This window comes from Rhinopithecus bieti, unplaced genomic scaffold (genome assembly GCF_001698545.2).
Source record: "Rhinopithecus bieti isolate Rb0 unplaced genomic scaffold, ASM169854v2 scaffold_4916, whole genome shotgun sequence".
In the NCBI taxonomy this organism is placed as follows: domain Eukaryota; kingdom Metazoa; phylum Chordata; class Mammalia; order Primates; family Cercopithecidae; genus Rhinopithecus; species Rhinopithecus bieti.
The window spans coordinates 135,707-151,737 of NW_016804605.1; the positions used below are offsets into that span (position 1 = coordinate 135,707).

General features: G+C 47.8%; 1 protein-coding gene across 3 annotated transcripts in view; it reads right to left on the reverse strand.

Annotated features, from left to right (window-relative positions):
- PARS2 (prolyl-tRNA synthetase 2, mitochondrial) overlaps positions 1-1,731 on the reverse strand; it is an 8,949-nt gene extending 7,218 nt beyond the window's left edge. For 2 of the 3 annotated variants that reach the window (XR_001884971.1, XM_017869394.1), the window contains exon 1: positions 1,305-1,731. The gene's annotated coding sequence lies outside the window, so the exon portion shown is untranslated. The other variant, XM_017869395.1, reaches the window with a different exon arrangement.
- Positions 1,732-16,031: the final 14,300 nt, after the last annotated feature.

Below are 16,031 nucleotides of genomic sequence, written 5' to 3' on the forward strand. Positions count from 1 at the left end.
TTGTATTTTTTTTTAGTAGAGACGGGGTTTCACCGTGTTAACCAGGATGGTCTCGATCGCCTGACCTCGTGATCCGCCCGTCTCGGCCTCCCAAAGTGCTGGGATTACAGGCTTGAGCCACCAAGCCCGGCCACATTTTTTTTTTTCTTTCTAGGGGTGTGTACAGGGGCCAGGAGGGGAGGTCAGTGTCGATGTTTAACATTCTATTCCTTGATGAAATTACAAGTTCATAAAGTTTTATACATCTTTAGATTTCAGAGTCTAGCATAACACCTACTATTTAGACTATTACTATTTGTTGATCAATATGTTGATAAATTAAGAGCAAAGTAAAGGGGTGCAATGATATAATTCTCTGGATAATTCAAACGAGAGCTTTGAGCCCTCCTCCTCCACGTTCACCATGTCTGTCCTCAGACCCCTCAGCTTATACAAACAGAAGAATAAGTAGAATTATCTCAATTTTTCAGTTACCTACAGGGAATATCTAGAAAGCAATATAGTAACTAACGTACGCAACACTTTAGGCTCCGGCAAACAGCCTCTGAGTCATTCAGTCGATTTTTCTGAGTACCTGCTCTGTGCGGGACACTGTCAGCCCTTCCAGGCCAGGCCTTTTCAAAGATTCTTTGACTCACTATTGCCCCCTAATCCGAAAAGTTGTACATAAAGCGTTTACAACGGTACCTGATACATAATATTAAGTGCCACAAAGTGCTATTATTATGATGATGATGCCCAACTCAGAAAAGGGAGGCTCTGAGATATAAAGTCGTTTGTGTCAAGCCACACAGCAAATAAGCGCAGGGTCAAGACCTGGAAGGCAAGGTCCCCGCCTCCAAATCCTACAGTTTCCATCACGAACTGTTCTACATTAAACAGTAATGGAACCTTAGGCCTAGTTCTAAGAACCGGCTCGGCCTTCACTCGCTCGGGGTCCCTGGTCCAATCACTTCCCTCCGGACCTCCGTTTTCTCCAACATATAACGGGAAGGCTGGCTCAGGCAGCAGATGGTCCCAGGGCCTTTCCAGAGCTGGCACTTCGAGAACACCGTGTGACTCTCACGACGACCGAGGGACAGACCAGGAAGTGCTGCCCTCATTTTACAACGGAGGACACGGAGACCAGGAGACGAGAAGTATTAAAAGTTTACGTGATTCTCAGCCCGCCCCAACTCAAGGACGGGATGCAAGTGGGAAAATGGACAGCAGGGTCCTAGGTCTCCGCGCCCAGACCGCGTGCCCGCTTCACTTCGCTGCCCGCGCCCGTCCCTCAGGTCTGGCAGTCACCCACGTTCACCTACCGCAATCGCCAGCCCACGCCGCCCGTAAGACTACCGCCGCAACCGGGCCAGCGCGCTTGCGCCTCGAGCAAGCCCGCCCTTAAGTCCTGCCTCCTGCCCTTCTCCCCAATCCCAAAGCCGCGCTCACGGGGGCGGGGCCGAGTGCAGGGGCGCTCTAGCCCCGCCCCACGCTAGGCGCGCGTGAGAGATTTTCCGGAAGTGTAGTCAAAGAGAGAGAACCCGGCTTTCCTCAAGATCGTTGATTGGCCAGGGCAGCCAAGAGTAAATCACCGTTCCGGAAGTACTTTCTAGGAACTTGGGAAGTGTAACTCTATGATGATTTGAGAGTGATGTTCCCGCCCACTGCCAGGCCCCGCCCACTCCCCCAATAGGAGAACTGCTGGCGACCGTGCAACCATGACGACACACTGGGCAACGTAGTTTCTAATCTATCCTATGATTTTTATGGGCTTTCCATTTAAATAATATAAAATTGTGAAACAGTTGGAGAAAGACTCCTTTATTACAGTGCCCGAGACAGTCTTTAAGACACGAAATCAAACTTCCATTCACCAAATATTTTTTGAGCAGCTACCACGTAGATGCCACTGTGGTAGACACTGGGGACAGTGAAGTGAACCAGACAGACAAAATTGGCTGCATTCAGTGTAGCTTGTGTTCTGGAGAGGACACAGGCGATAAACCAATACAGTGAAATTTAAGCAGGGCAGGGAATGGGAGCGAAGAACTCAGCAACCAAGATAAACAGTATTTTAATACAAGTGTTTTGTTTTGTTTTGTTTTGTTTTTTTTGAGACGGAGTCTCGCTCAGTCGCCCAGGCTGGAGTGCACTGGTGCGATCTCGGCTCACTGCAAGCTCCGCCTCCCGGGTTCACGCCATTCTCCTGCCTCAGCCTCCCAAGTAGCTGGGACTACAGGCGCCCGCCACACCACGCCCAGCTAATTTTTTGCATTTTTAGTAGAGACAGGGTTTCACCGTGTTTGCCAGGATGGTCTCGATCTCCTGACCTCGTGATCCACCCGCCTCGGCCTCCCAAAATGCTGGGATTACAGATGTGAGCCACCGTGCCTGGCTACAAGTGTTTTTTTTAAAAACAAAATTAATGCAAAAAATCCATGGCAAACAAAATATCAAAATTTAAAAGACAGAATCTGTCAGTCAGATGGTGCTAAAGGCTATAAAGAAAAAATTAACTAGGGAAGGAGAATGGAGTAGGGGGGTTCAGTGTTTGCAATTTTTTCGTTGTTCTTTTGAGACAGAGTTTTGCTCTTGTCGCCAGGCTGGAGTGCAATGGCATGATCTCGGCTCACTGCAATCTCATTCTCCCGGGTTCAAGCAATTCTCCTGCCTCAACCTCCCGAGTAGCTGGGATTACAGGCTCCCACCACCGTGCCCGACTAATTTTTGTATTTTTAATAGAGGCGAGGTTTCACCATGTTGGCCAGGCTGGTCTCGAACTCCTGACCTTGGGTGATCCACCCACCTCGGCCTCCCAAAGTGTTGGGATTACAGGTGTGAGCCACCACGCCTAGCCAAGTGTTTGCAATTTAAAATAGGAGGATCAGGAAAAGCCTCATCAAGTAGGTGGCATTTTAGCAAAGACCGGAAGGGGGTGAGAGACAGAGCCTTGCAGGGGAAGAATTTTCCAGACACAGGAAAAAGAAATGCAAATGTCCTGAAGTGGGAACTGCATGTTATATGACTCTACCTAATAACAACTACAGTTATTGAACGCCTAAAACGTACCAGACCCAATACAAGACACTGGTGATTCTGATACTGGCGCCAAGAAGATCTCAGCTCACCAGGATCTTCCAGGAACAACTCCCTGTGATCACTGGTGTGATAGGGGCTGAGCAAACCCCTGTGGGAGCGTGGGGAAGGAAGGCTTCACTGAAGAGGTGACCTTTGAGCTGGACCTGAAGGATGAATGGGGTCTACCCAGACAAGAATGGCAGTGGGAGTGGAGTGCAATGTTCAGGCAGAGGGACCAGGACATTCAAAGGCACAGCTCAGGAAATGATGAGCTCAGGAAATGATGAGAGAAGCACAGGGTGTGATGTGGTTTACATCTTTATTTCTCCCAGCTCCTCACACAGAGTTTGGCACACAGGCCAGAGCAGTGATTCTCAACCTTGACTGCATTAGAGTCAGTATATGCACCCACTCTCAACCCCTGTCCCGAGATGCAGGTTGTAGATATGGGGTGGGCCCAGACATTATTATTTTATAGTTCCCTGGGAAATTCTAACGTGCAGCCGGGGTTAGATCTGAAGGCCTAGAGAAAAGGCATTGGATGACCTGGTGATGGAGGGGGCAGGGGGTAGATGCCATGTTATTATCCTGGTCTTACAGTTGAAGAAAACACAGCTCGGGTGGAGCACACGACTACATCTGCCCAGCAGCTAGGAGGCCAGGCAGGGCTGGGGTGGACCTGAGCTCTTTTGTCTCTAAGAGCCTTGCTCAGCCTCTACAGCCCAGTGCTGTGGTAGGGGCTTTCCCCAAGGAGTGCAGTCCCAGAGGTTTCACTGGACTGATATTCCTCATTCCTCCTCTTTGGGAGTAGGGGGCAAATAAACTTCAGAATATCTTGGATCTACATATCCAAAGTACCCTTTAATTTCTCCCTGCTCCTGTGCACGTTATTACATTCCTTCCAATCCTGGAAAAGCCAGGCAGCTGTCCTCAGCACCCTGAGGTGTTAATTATTTCTCAATTAAGAGTCCCCAGGCTGTAGAGCATAGTGGTGTGGAGAGGCCTAATGACTTGCCGTGTTTATACACCCCCACATCTTCAGAGCACTTTACCAGTGGTAACTAATTAATGCTCACAACCCCCTTGGGAGGCAGGCCAAGAATGCTGTATTTTACTGTGAGATTGCAGGAGGCTCTGCAGCTCCAGGCTGCAGAGTCCTGTCAAGATGGCCATGGAGTAGATTTGCTCCCCATTGAGAAAGTCTAGGGTGGTGGAGATCCCAAGGTCATGGAAACCCAGAATCTAGCCCTGTTGCTGCTAGAGACTTCCTGTGTGACATTTCAATCAATCAATTGATCAGAGTTTATTGAATGACTTGATTTACAGGGCTTATTCATGGTTAAAGCCCCATGATGCACCACCCCACCCCTGCAAAAAAAAAAAAAAAAAAAAAAAAAAAAAAACCCACACAGAAAAAATTTATTCATTCTCTCATTTATTAATTGGTTATCAAAAAGAAATAAAGCAAGAAAAGGACTCCACACCTGCCTTGGTGCCCCACAGCTCTGGGGACACACCACACACTTAGCGATCTCCCCTGGCCAGACTAGGATCTCCTGGAGGGCAAGAACAGGTTTTGCTTTTTTCTCTATTCTCATCCCTGAGCAGAGGGCCTGGCCCAGTGTTGAGGCTCAGTGCAGGGTTTTGCTTTTCAGTTTATTTGTTGTTTTAATATAGCAATCAATAAATGAATGGATGACTTGTCTTCCCTCAGATCATGGGCTCCTCTGAGGACACACTGAATCATCCTTGTGTCCAGAGCCCCTTGCCTGGAATCGGGGGGAGCTCCAAATGTATGTTGAATAAGCAAATGTAGGCAGAGTTAATGATGAGCTCCCCAGCCTCATGAGTTCACAGCCTCCTGGAGAGGCTGCCTCTGAAAGCGGTGACACAGTGCCCTATGGTAAGAAGCTGTGAGGAGGGAAGTGCTAGGTGCTGAGGGAACACACTGCAGATTGGGGGGTTGGGAAAGGATGTGACATTCAGCCATGAGGTGGGATCAGGGAGGACTTCTCAGAGGAGGACTACTTGGAATTGACCTTAAGGAATACATAGGAGATTCCCAAGCCAAAAATGGGATGGAAAGACAATTCTGGTCAGAGAGGCAATAAATTGCTTCTGATAAGGAAGATGGCTAGAGATAGTTCTAGCTGGAGCACAGAGCACCCCCAGGTGTCATGGACACACAGCTGGAGAGCCATCAGAAGCCAGGGGCAGCAGGGCCTGCTGGACCAAGCTCTGAGTTTATCTTCATCTTTGTGGCCATGGAAACCTTTCTGATGAGGAACGATACTCCTCCCTGCCCCTCTCTTCCCCTCAACGCACACAAACTCCTGCTCTGAGCACAATCCCTGGACACTTTGAGTCCTACTCTGTAGCACGGACTTGTCATAACTTGAAAGTATAATTGGCACCACAGGAAGGCAGCCTCCTTCTCTGCTGCATGCCCCTAGGCAGACACTGCTCATGTGAGAAGCAGGCCTGTGGGCAAAAGAGTGTTGTACACCAGGAGAGGACTGGTCCACTGTGTTTCTTTGTCTGAAGTGAGAGCTCATATTGGAGGAGGAGGATGGCAAGAGAGGCCGAAAAGGAGACTCCTATAATAGTCCAGACTAGGGCAGTGGGTGGAAGGGGAGGAGACAGATTCCAGAGACAACTGTCCAGAGACAGTCCACCTGATGGACTCCTGAGCCCACCCCTGCACCCTTAGTCCAGCTCAGCCCAGACAGGCTGGACTGTGAGGGTGGCTTTGCAGTCAGGAAGGCCTTGACTAGGAATCTGCCCAGGCTCTTCTCAGTTGCGTGACCTTGGTGAGTTACTTACTCATTTCTTTATCCATAAGACAGAAATCATAATAGCATCCCATGGGGGTGTTATGAAGGGACACTGAGCAATGTCATTGGAAGCATCCAGCCCATCCCTCAACGCTTGTTTACTCACTTTCTCTCCCATGTTGACTCTGGGGACCTTATTGCTCCCTCGTCCACTGTAAGGAAAGAATCCTTATCCTACTGCTGCTGCCTCTGGTTCTGAAGGACTCCCCACTCTCGCCACTGTGGAGGAGGCAAATCTTTGGTCTTTGAGGGCCCTTTCTCCTTGGGTCCAGAGCATACCACTTGTTCATTTGTTCAGTGCCTAAGCCTAGAGGAGTGGAGGCCAGCAGGGATCAGGAAGGTGGGACTCTTGTTTTTATGAAGATTCCTCAGAATTAGAATGTGGCTACTACTATCATCACCATCCTCATCATCAGTAACATTTATGGAGCTCTTGCTATGTGCCAGGGACAATACTGACTACTTTATGTCTTTTTCTTTTTCTTTCTTTCTTTCTTTTTTTTTTTTTAAGACAGAGTCTTGCTCTGTCGACCAGGCTGGAGTGCAGTGGAGTGATCTCGGCTCAGTGCAACCTCTGCCTCCCAGGTTCAAGCAATTCTCATGCCTCAGCCTCCTGAGTAGCTGGAACTACAGGTGTACACCACCATGCCAGCTAATTTTTGTTTGTTTGTTTGTTTTTTTGTTTGTTTGCTTGTTTGTTTGTATTTTAGTAGAGAGAGGGTTTCACATGTTGTCTAGGCTGGTCTGGAACTCTGAGCTCAAGTAATCTGCCACCTCAGCCTCCCAAAGTGTTGGGATTACAGGTATGAGCCACCACCCCTGGCCCACTTTACACCTATGTCTGATTAAATCCTTACAACATCTCCATGAGGCATTAATATCACAATTACATCCATTTTACAGATGAGGCAACCAAGGCTCAGAAAAGTTGGTTGGCTTCTCCATGGTCAACACAATTAGTAAAAGCAGAAGAAGGGAGTCATACCCGGGTTTGTTGGATGCATAGCCTGATGTCTGCACTCACAGCTTCCAATAGCAACTTATTTGTATCAAGCATGTCTTGACCCAGCACCAAAATTGCAGAAGCAATCACCCAAACAGACCCTGTCTGACTTGGTCCCTCTGTCTGGAGGCCTGCTCTTCAGCTCAGTGGCACCCCCATCAGGAGCCCTTCCTTGAAGCCCCCATGGGCAGAGACTCTCCCTCTCCTGGCACCCCTTGTAATTTTGTCTTTGTATCCCATGTGACCGGCTCACTCTCTGAGATGGGTCACAATTGTGTGTGTAAGTGTGACAGGGCAAACAGACCTGAGTGCAAATCCTCATTTTGTTACTTACTTACCATATGGTCATTGGTGAGATATTCAACCTCCTCAAGCCTCAGATACCTTATCCTTAAAATAGTAGTGACGTCTCCCTCATGAAGCTGTAATGAAGATAAAATGAGTTTGCCCATGTAAAGGGCTTAGTACAGTGCCTGGTGCATAACCAGGGTTCAATAATGTTTGCTATTATTATTATTGTTGATGTTGATGACATTGCCCATGGCGGGCATGATGCCTGGCACACAGCAGGTTATATAGCACACACAAGAAGTTCGTCTCTCTATCCCACTAGACTGCAAGCTCCCAGACGGGAAGGCCCATGTTTATCTCTGGCCCTACTAGGTGTCATAATGAATCTCAATACATATGTGACAAATTAATGTATTTCTAAATAATTCCATCAATTCATAATAATGCCTGCTAAAAATACAACAGAGCAAAACCAGTAATAGTTAATCTGCCAACCAACAACTTCTTTTGCTTTCTTTTTTTTTTTTTTTCCAGAGTCTCTCTCTGTCACCCAGGCTGGAGTGCAATAGCACGATCTCGGCTCACTGCAACCTCCGCCTCCTGGGTTCAAGAGATTCTCCTGCCTTAGCTTCCTGAGTAGCTGGGATTACAGGCACCTGCCACCATGCCCAGCTAATTTTTTGTATTTTTAGTAGAGATGGGATTTCACCATGTTGGTCAGGCTGGCCTTGAACTCCTGACCTCAGGTGATCCACCTGCCTCAGCCTCCCAAAGTGCTGGGATTACAGGCATGAGCCACCGCACCTGGCCACCAACAACTTATTCTGGATCACCTCTTTAGGTTAGCTCTGCAGAGCACTGGGCACAGACAGAAGTCTGGGGCACAGTGTGAGTACTCCAGGACAAAGGCAAAAATCAAATGTCTGTGTGTCTGGGTGTGATTCCAGCAGTTTATCTGGTGTCCCTCATCTGGAACAATGATGGGAATTCAGTTCCTTTTGACAAAACCCGCTTTTCACTTTGGTCCAGGCTTTTGGTTTAGGTGTGTGGGGTTGACGAACACAATGTTAAACACGGTAGAGTCCATGCCCTCCAAAGCTGGTGGCTTAGAGAGGGGAGTGCAACATCTGGATCTAGACATACCTGGTTTTCTTCCTGGCTTCAGTACTCACTGGCTGTGTGACCCAGGGCAAGTGATTAGACCTATCTGGCCTTCAGTTACTCTATGATGGGGTTGGTAACCATCTTGAAATGTTTTGGGGATCAAGCAAACAACAGCACAAAACTTTGTAAACTGAAAGTACTGTATTAGTGATACAAATATATTAGTGATAGACATATATTCAGATCATCTGTTTGTAAGATTAAGGGTATAATAAGATAATGACTCTTAAGTAATTAAATGTGATTATGTACATAAAGCACTCAAAGGGCCCCTGCCACACAGTGCTCAATACAGCATTAACCATTGTTAATACTCCCTTGCATCTGCTGCTCCTCTACCTGGTGGCTGTCCCCACAACCCCTATTTCCACAGAGCTCACTCCTTCACCTCCTTTGGGTCTTTGCTGGAATGTCATCTTTGAAGCCAGAACTTCCTGACACCCTGTTTTTCGCTACGATCTACTCTTACTCCCAGCACCTCCAGCACTCCTGATACTCTCTCTCTTGCTTTATTTTTCTTCATAGCATTTATTGCCATTTAATATAGTAAATATCTTTCCCATCTTCTGGTTTACTTGTATTCTGTTCCCCACCCCACTCCTAGCCCCAGTAGAATGTAAGCTCCATGAGGGTAGGGATTTTTGTTTTTCTTCACTGCAGCATCCCAGTGCCTAGATTGAGGACACCAAAAATTTTCTGTAAATGGCCAGAGCATATTTTAGGCTTTGCAGGCCATATGGTTTCTGTCCTAACTACCCAACTCTGTCACTGTAGCACGAAAGCAGCCATAGAACATGGAAACAGATAAGCATGGCTGTGTTCCAGTGAAACTTGGCTTAATTAGCCAGGCACTGTGGTGCCTGCCTGTAGACCCAGCTACTCCGGAGAGTGAGGCAGAAGGATTGCTTGAGCCCAGGAGTTCAAGGTTGTAGTGAGCTAGATCTCACCACTGCATTCCAGCCTGGGCGACAGAGCAAGACCATGTCTCAAACAAACAAACAAAACAACAACAAAAAAGAAACTTTTTTTTTTTTTTTTTTTTTTAAGCAGCAGGCAGCAGTGAGAATTTGGCCTGTGGGTCGCAGTTTGCCAATTCCTGGCCTAGATCAACGCATGGCACATTGTATTAGCTTGGTGGAAAGTAATGGCAAAAACCGTGATTACTTTTGCACCAACCTAATAGCTGCTCAATAAATATTTATTGACTGAATTAATTGTGAACAAATGAGCACAGGACTCCCAGAGACACCTGGTACAGTCTCTGGTACACAGCTGCACTCAATAAATACATATTCCTTCCTATTTTGTGCTTAATAAATATGACAAATAGGCTATGATAAATTGTACTAGAGGTATGAAGAAAGTGCTGTGGGAGAATTGAGGGGGTGGCTCTGCCCCTTGGGATGAGGGAGGCCTTCAATAGTGTCTGTATAAGAGTTCTCCAGAGAAACAGAACCAAAAGACCAATAGGATATGTGTGCGTGTGTGAGAGAGAGAGAGAGAAGGAGCAAGAGACATATTTTTAAGCAATTGGCTCACATGATTATGGAGGCTCGCAAGCACAAAATTTGCAGAGTGGGCCAGCAGGCTGGAGACCCAGGGAAGGGTCAATGTTGCAGTTCAAGTCCAAATTCCCTCTTGCTTGAGGGAGGTCAGTCTGTTCTAGTTGGGCCTTCAACTGATTGGATGAGGCCCACCCACATGAGGGAGGCCAATCTGCTTTACTTGAAGTTCACAGATTAAAATGTTAGTCTCATCCAAAATATGCTCTCCAGGACCAACCTGGCTAACATAGTGAAACCCCGACTGCACTAAAAATACAAAAATCAGCCAGGCATGGTGGCGCACGCCTATAATTCCGCTATTCGGGAGGCTGAGGCAGGAGAATCACTTGAACCTGGGAGGCAGAGGTTGCCATGAGCAGAGATCATGCCCCTGCACTCCAGCCTGGGTGACAGAGCGAGACTCTGTCTCAAAAAAAAAAAAAAAAAAAAAATCAAAAACTAAAACACCCCAAAATATACTCTCACAGAAACATCCAGAATAATATATAATATTTAACCAAATATCTGGGCACTGGTTGCCTTAGTGTATATGTGCTGACAAAATATCTGAGACTGGGTAGTTTATAAAGAACAAAAATGTCTTTTTTTTTTTTTGAGACGTGGTCTCACTTTGTCACCCAGACTGCAGAGCAGTGGCACAATCTTGACTCACCAGCAATCTCCGCCTTCCAGGCTCAAGCAATTCTCCTGCCTCAGCCTCTTGAGTAGCTGGGATTACATGTGCACACCACTACCGCCCAGCTAATTTTTGTATTTTTAGCATAGATGGGGTTTCACTATGTTGGCCAGGCTGGTCTCGAACGCCTGACCTCAGTTGATCCTCCTGTCTTGGCCTCCCAAAGTGCTGGGATTACAGGCATAAACCACCACATCATTCAGCCCAGAAATTTGTTTCTTACAGTTCTGGATACTGGAAAGTCCAAGACCAAGTCACTTGCTTTCAGTTACTGGTGAGGGCTGCTTTCTGCTTCCAAGATGGCACTTTTCTGCTGCATGCAAACATGGTGGAAGGGGACAAAAAGGGATAAATGTTGTGTCCTCATATGGCAGCAGAAATGGAAGGCTAATAAGGGTCAGGCAGCTCTCTGAAGACTCTTTTATTGATTGATTGATTGATTGATTGAGATGGAGTCTCACTCTGTTGCCCAGGCTGGAGTGCAGTGGCTTGATCTTGGCTCACTGCAACCTCCACCTCCTGGCTTCCAGTGATTCTCCTGCCTCAGCCTCCCAGGTAGCTGGGACTACAGGTGCACGCCACCTTGCCCAGCTGATTTTGTATTTTTAGTAGAGACAGGGTTTCACAATGTAGGCCAGTGGTCTCAAACTCCTGACCTCAGGAGATTCACCCGCCTCTGCCTCCCAAAGTGCTGGGATTACAGGCATGAGGCACTGCTCCCAGCCCTGAAGCCTCTTTTATAAGGGCACGAATCCATTCCTGAGGTCAGAACCCTCATGACTTAATCACTTCCTCCAAAGCCCCATCTCTCAATACCATCACATTGGGGTTTAAGTTCCAACCTATGAATTTCAGAGGGACTGATGCATTCAAACCATAGCAGCAGTCCAACTATGTTGACCCATAAAATTATCACAGTGTGCAAAACTGCTTCCCCTAGAAGCAGACCCTAAGTCAAGGATTCAAGGGCAAGTAGTTTATTTCATAGTGATCCCAGGAAGCACTGTTGGGGAGTGGAGAAATAAGAGACGAGGGAAATGAACACAAAGTGTGATTATGAGCAGGTTTTGCTGCAGACAACTGAGCCTCAATCCCTCTGGGGACCTCAGTCCCTCTAGGAGACAATGCCAGACTGCTTCAGAATTATCCTACTCTCAGGGCTTAAGAGGCTGGGGTATTTATCCTCCAATGTCCATTCACCATTATTAGTGGAAGACTGCTCCTGGGGCCACCGACCACCCGCTGCTTCCCATCTGCTTGGGCTAAGAGAGAGCCCTCGGTTGAGAGTGACAGATGCTTGCGGTAGGATGAAGGGCACGCACCTGGTGCATGAGGGCAGAGGGAATGCGGGCAGGGCACTTTAGTGATACTTGGGCTGACCTTGTAGGATAAGCCCCCATCTTGTTTAAGATACTGTTTTTCAAGTCTTTGACGCTCAGCGCTAAGACTACTCCTAAGTGGGGCGGTCACTAACGGCTGTGCCAGCAGAAAGGCAGAGAGTATTTTCTTTCTCTTGAGCCCAGTTGGAAAAACTCTCTGGGAAGGACTCTGATTGGCCCAGCTTGGGTCACGTGCTGCTCTTGAGGTCAGGGGGCGGGGTATTATTATTGGCAACCTCCACCGCCACTCATAGTGAGGGGAGGAATAGTAGCCCACGAAGATGAGGTATGCCACTCCCAGCAGGGAGGGGGCTGGGCAGGTGAAACCATGGATCTCCTGTACAAGAAGAGTTTTTTCGTTTGTTTATTTTGTTTTGTGGGTGACAAATAAAACTCACAGAGGAGCTGCAAGTTTAATGAAACAATTTACATGCCAAAATAGAACAAGTCTCACCACAGAGCTATTGACTGGTTTGGAAACACAAACACAAAACATCCATCCTAATTTTATGTATTCAGTGTATAGCGCAACATATGTGATAGAAGAGAAAATAATCTAAACCCCAAGTAATTAAAAAACCATTCATTAGTACTCTTTAGCCTGCCAGCCATTCAATGCTGTATAAAGGGACCTCAGGAGAGTTACTTAACCTCTTTGAGCCTCAGTTTTCTTGCCTGTAAAATGGGAATGATGCTAATCCCAGCACTTTGGGAGGCCGAGGTGGGTGAATCACAAGGTCAGGAGATCGAGACCAGCCTCGCCAACATGATGAAACTCTGTCTCTCCTAAAAATACAAAAATTAGCCAGGCATGGTGGCATGCACCTGTAGTCCCAGCTGCTTGGGAGGCTGAGGCAGGAGAATCACTTGAATCCAGGAGGTGGAGGTTGCAGTGAGCCGAGATTGTGCTACTGCACTCCAGCCTGGGCAACAGAGTGAGACTCAACCAAACAAAACAAAAAACAAAACACTACAGAGGTTGTATTCCAATGAGACCTGGGAGGCAGGAAAGATGCCTTAGGTAGTGGAGCAGGGGGAGCAGAGGCAAGGAAGTGGGAAGTGAGAGCAGGTGTACAGCTGGCTGTGCAGCCTGGGGTGCTGTGCGGGAGGAGGAACTGGGGAGAAGTAGGGAAGCCGCTGTGTCTCTAACCCCATCAGCAAGCCCCCACCAGAGACTCCGGCCCCAGGAGCCGGGGAGGGTTTCTCACTGGAAGCATGCCCGCAATGCTGGGGATCTGTTTCCATCTGCTCGTTTTACTGCTGAGTTGTAACGTGCTAAATGTCATTATCCTCCCCTTCCTTAAACAAGAAAAAAAGTTAACAGCCTGAGAAAAGGAGATATTTCACTTCATTTGGCATCCAGCCACCATCATCCACACAGGGTGCTCCCTTGGGGTCTGGCTAGGGATGGAGAGGAGCTCTATTCTGTTCTGCTTTCAGCTTCTAGCACCCACTCTGTGCAGGCTCCAGGCTGGGTGGCCAGGTCAGAGCTCAGCCTAGCTGCGGGCAGAGTAGCCAGCCACCCTCTGAACAGCTCAAACACTGCAATAGGTGCCAAAACAGAGGGAAAGTAACTTGTTCAAGGTCACTCTGTTATTAGGGACTGTTCTATATGGCTTGAGAAGGTGAACTTGAATCAAGGAAAATTACGGATTTCAAGTCAATAGAAGGACAAACTCAGAAGACTTAGACCTGTTGAAAAATCATTCCTTCATGAGGTAGTGAGCGGTTTGTCTGCCAGAGGCATGCAAGTGTTGACTAGACCCTCCTTTCAGAAGACTCACTATAGAGAGGAGTCTGCTCCAGATGGGGGGTGGGGAGTGCAAAAAAGCTTATGATTAAGGTTCTTTCCAACTCTGAGACTCTAGAAACCTGTAACTGAGAAATCTCATCCATTTTCACAATCTTTAACATGCCTTGCCCCTGCTGTCTGAACAGGAGTTTCTGGCTGCCTGATGATGGCATGACATAGAGGGAGTGAGCAGGCAGAACAAGGTGTGATTCATCTTCATTATTCTGATTATGGGGTCACTAAGGCTTTCACTCTGTAGGGCTCCCTCGAGGACTTCCTGCTGCTTCCGCTGTTTGACAGTTGATCCTCCCAGCGGCCCAGTGGGCAGGGGTGTCCCACAGGGCTCAAAGCTGTACTTAAACATCACTCATCCATTGAAGCTGCAGTCCTGGGGACTGCAAAGCCTGGCCTTAGCGGTGATTGTTGAAGGCAGCAGCCATAGGCCAAATCCCAAGGTCTGGGAACAGCCATGCCCTCTTCTCCATTGGGCTGTGGGAAGGCCACTAACCCAGGATGAGTATGGCTAGTGTGGAGGGACTGGGATTGCCAGCTAAAACCCTCAGTAGCTTCTCTTAGGTTTCCCACTGGTCCCTAGAGCCCAGTATAACTTGCTCACCATGGTCTAGACTGTGAGCTCCTGAAGGCAAGGACAGGGTCTGTTTTGTTCCCCAGTGTGGCTCCAGAGCTTGGCAGTATGCTTGGCACTTGATCAGCGCTTGGTAAATATCTGTTGAGTAAGCGAACGGAAAACCTGTAGTCTTTCTGAATGTGACAGAAGTGAACTTGGGAAGCAGGCACCCCTAAAAGGGCAGACAGCGCTGTACCATGAGTGATATGGTTTGGCTCTGTGTCCTCACCCAAATCTCATGTGGAATTGTAACCCCCAATGTTGGAGGTGGGGCCTGGTGGGAGGTGATTGAATCGTGGGGGAGGTTTCTCATGAATGGTTTAGCACCATCCCCCTTGTGCTGTTGATATGATAGAGTTCTCACCAGATTTTGTTGTTTAAAAGTATGTAGCATCCCCGCCCCTCTCTCTTGCTCCTGCTCTGGCCATGTAAGACGTGCCTGCTTCCCTTTCACCTTCTGCCATGATTTGAAAGTTTCCTAAGGCCCCCCATGAAACTGAGCAGATGCCAGCATCATGCTTCCTGTACAGCCTGAGGAAAATGAGTCAATTAAGCCTCTTTTCTTTATAAATCACCCAGTCTCAAATGTTTGTAGCCATGCGAGAAGGGACTAAGGCAATGAGTCTGGCGGTTTGGACAAGTCCCTGCTCTTTGGGCCTCAGTTTCCCAATCACAGAATTGGGGAACTGGTGTGAGGCTGGATAGGAGGTAGGAAGTAAGGTCATGTTCCTTGGCTGAGCTCCAGACTGCAAGGGTCCTTGGGCTGCAGAGCTGGCCCCAGCCTCGGTCATGTGGACCTGGTAATGGAACCACATCTTTGGGACTGACGTGCCACATCACTGCTGGGCGTTTACTCAGTTCAACATCCAAAACTAAACCTGTTTTATATGCCAAGTGCACTGCGGGCCATGGGGCCAAATGGGTTGTGGTTCCTGCTATGAAGAACCCAGAGTTGAATGGGGGCAATGGACATGCAAAGAGAAGGAAAGAAATGCAACACGGTGGGACAAAATGCCCAAGAGGTCTCCATGCGTGAAAGGGAGTGATTAATGAGAGCTGGAAGGATGTGCGAGACTTCCTGGAGGAGGTGCCTTTGAGCTGACCATTTGGGGTAGAAATGACAGGAAAAAAGCCAGTTGAGGAAGAGGGTGGACAAAGGCACCAAGGTAAGGCAGTGTGGGAGCAGTAATCAGGGGTAAAGTAACAGGTAGGGTTGGTGCTCACAGGGCACGGAAGAGGCCCAACTCCAGACCAAAGATGACACAGCTCTTGCACAGGGCCGTGTTCCAGGAGGGAGCACTGAACGAGGCTGGTCTGGTTCACATCTTGGTCCTTCACATACTTACCCGTGACCTTGTTCTGTGTCTCAGTTTTCTCATCTGTAAAACAAGGATTCTAACACCTAACCTTCAGAGCTGTTGAGAGCATTAAGTGAGATTACAACATGAGATTACATTGAGATTACATGAGATTAGCACAGAGTAGGCAGTCTGGGAAATGGGGTTTCCTATCTCTCTTTGCCTTTTTGTTAATATGCAGATACTCCTGAGATAAGCTATAGTGGGCGTGTGTTAACCATTTATATAATTAGGATGAATGAGATGATCAGAAAGTTTACTGAAAAAGTTATGAAAGGACA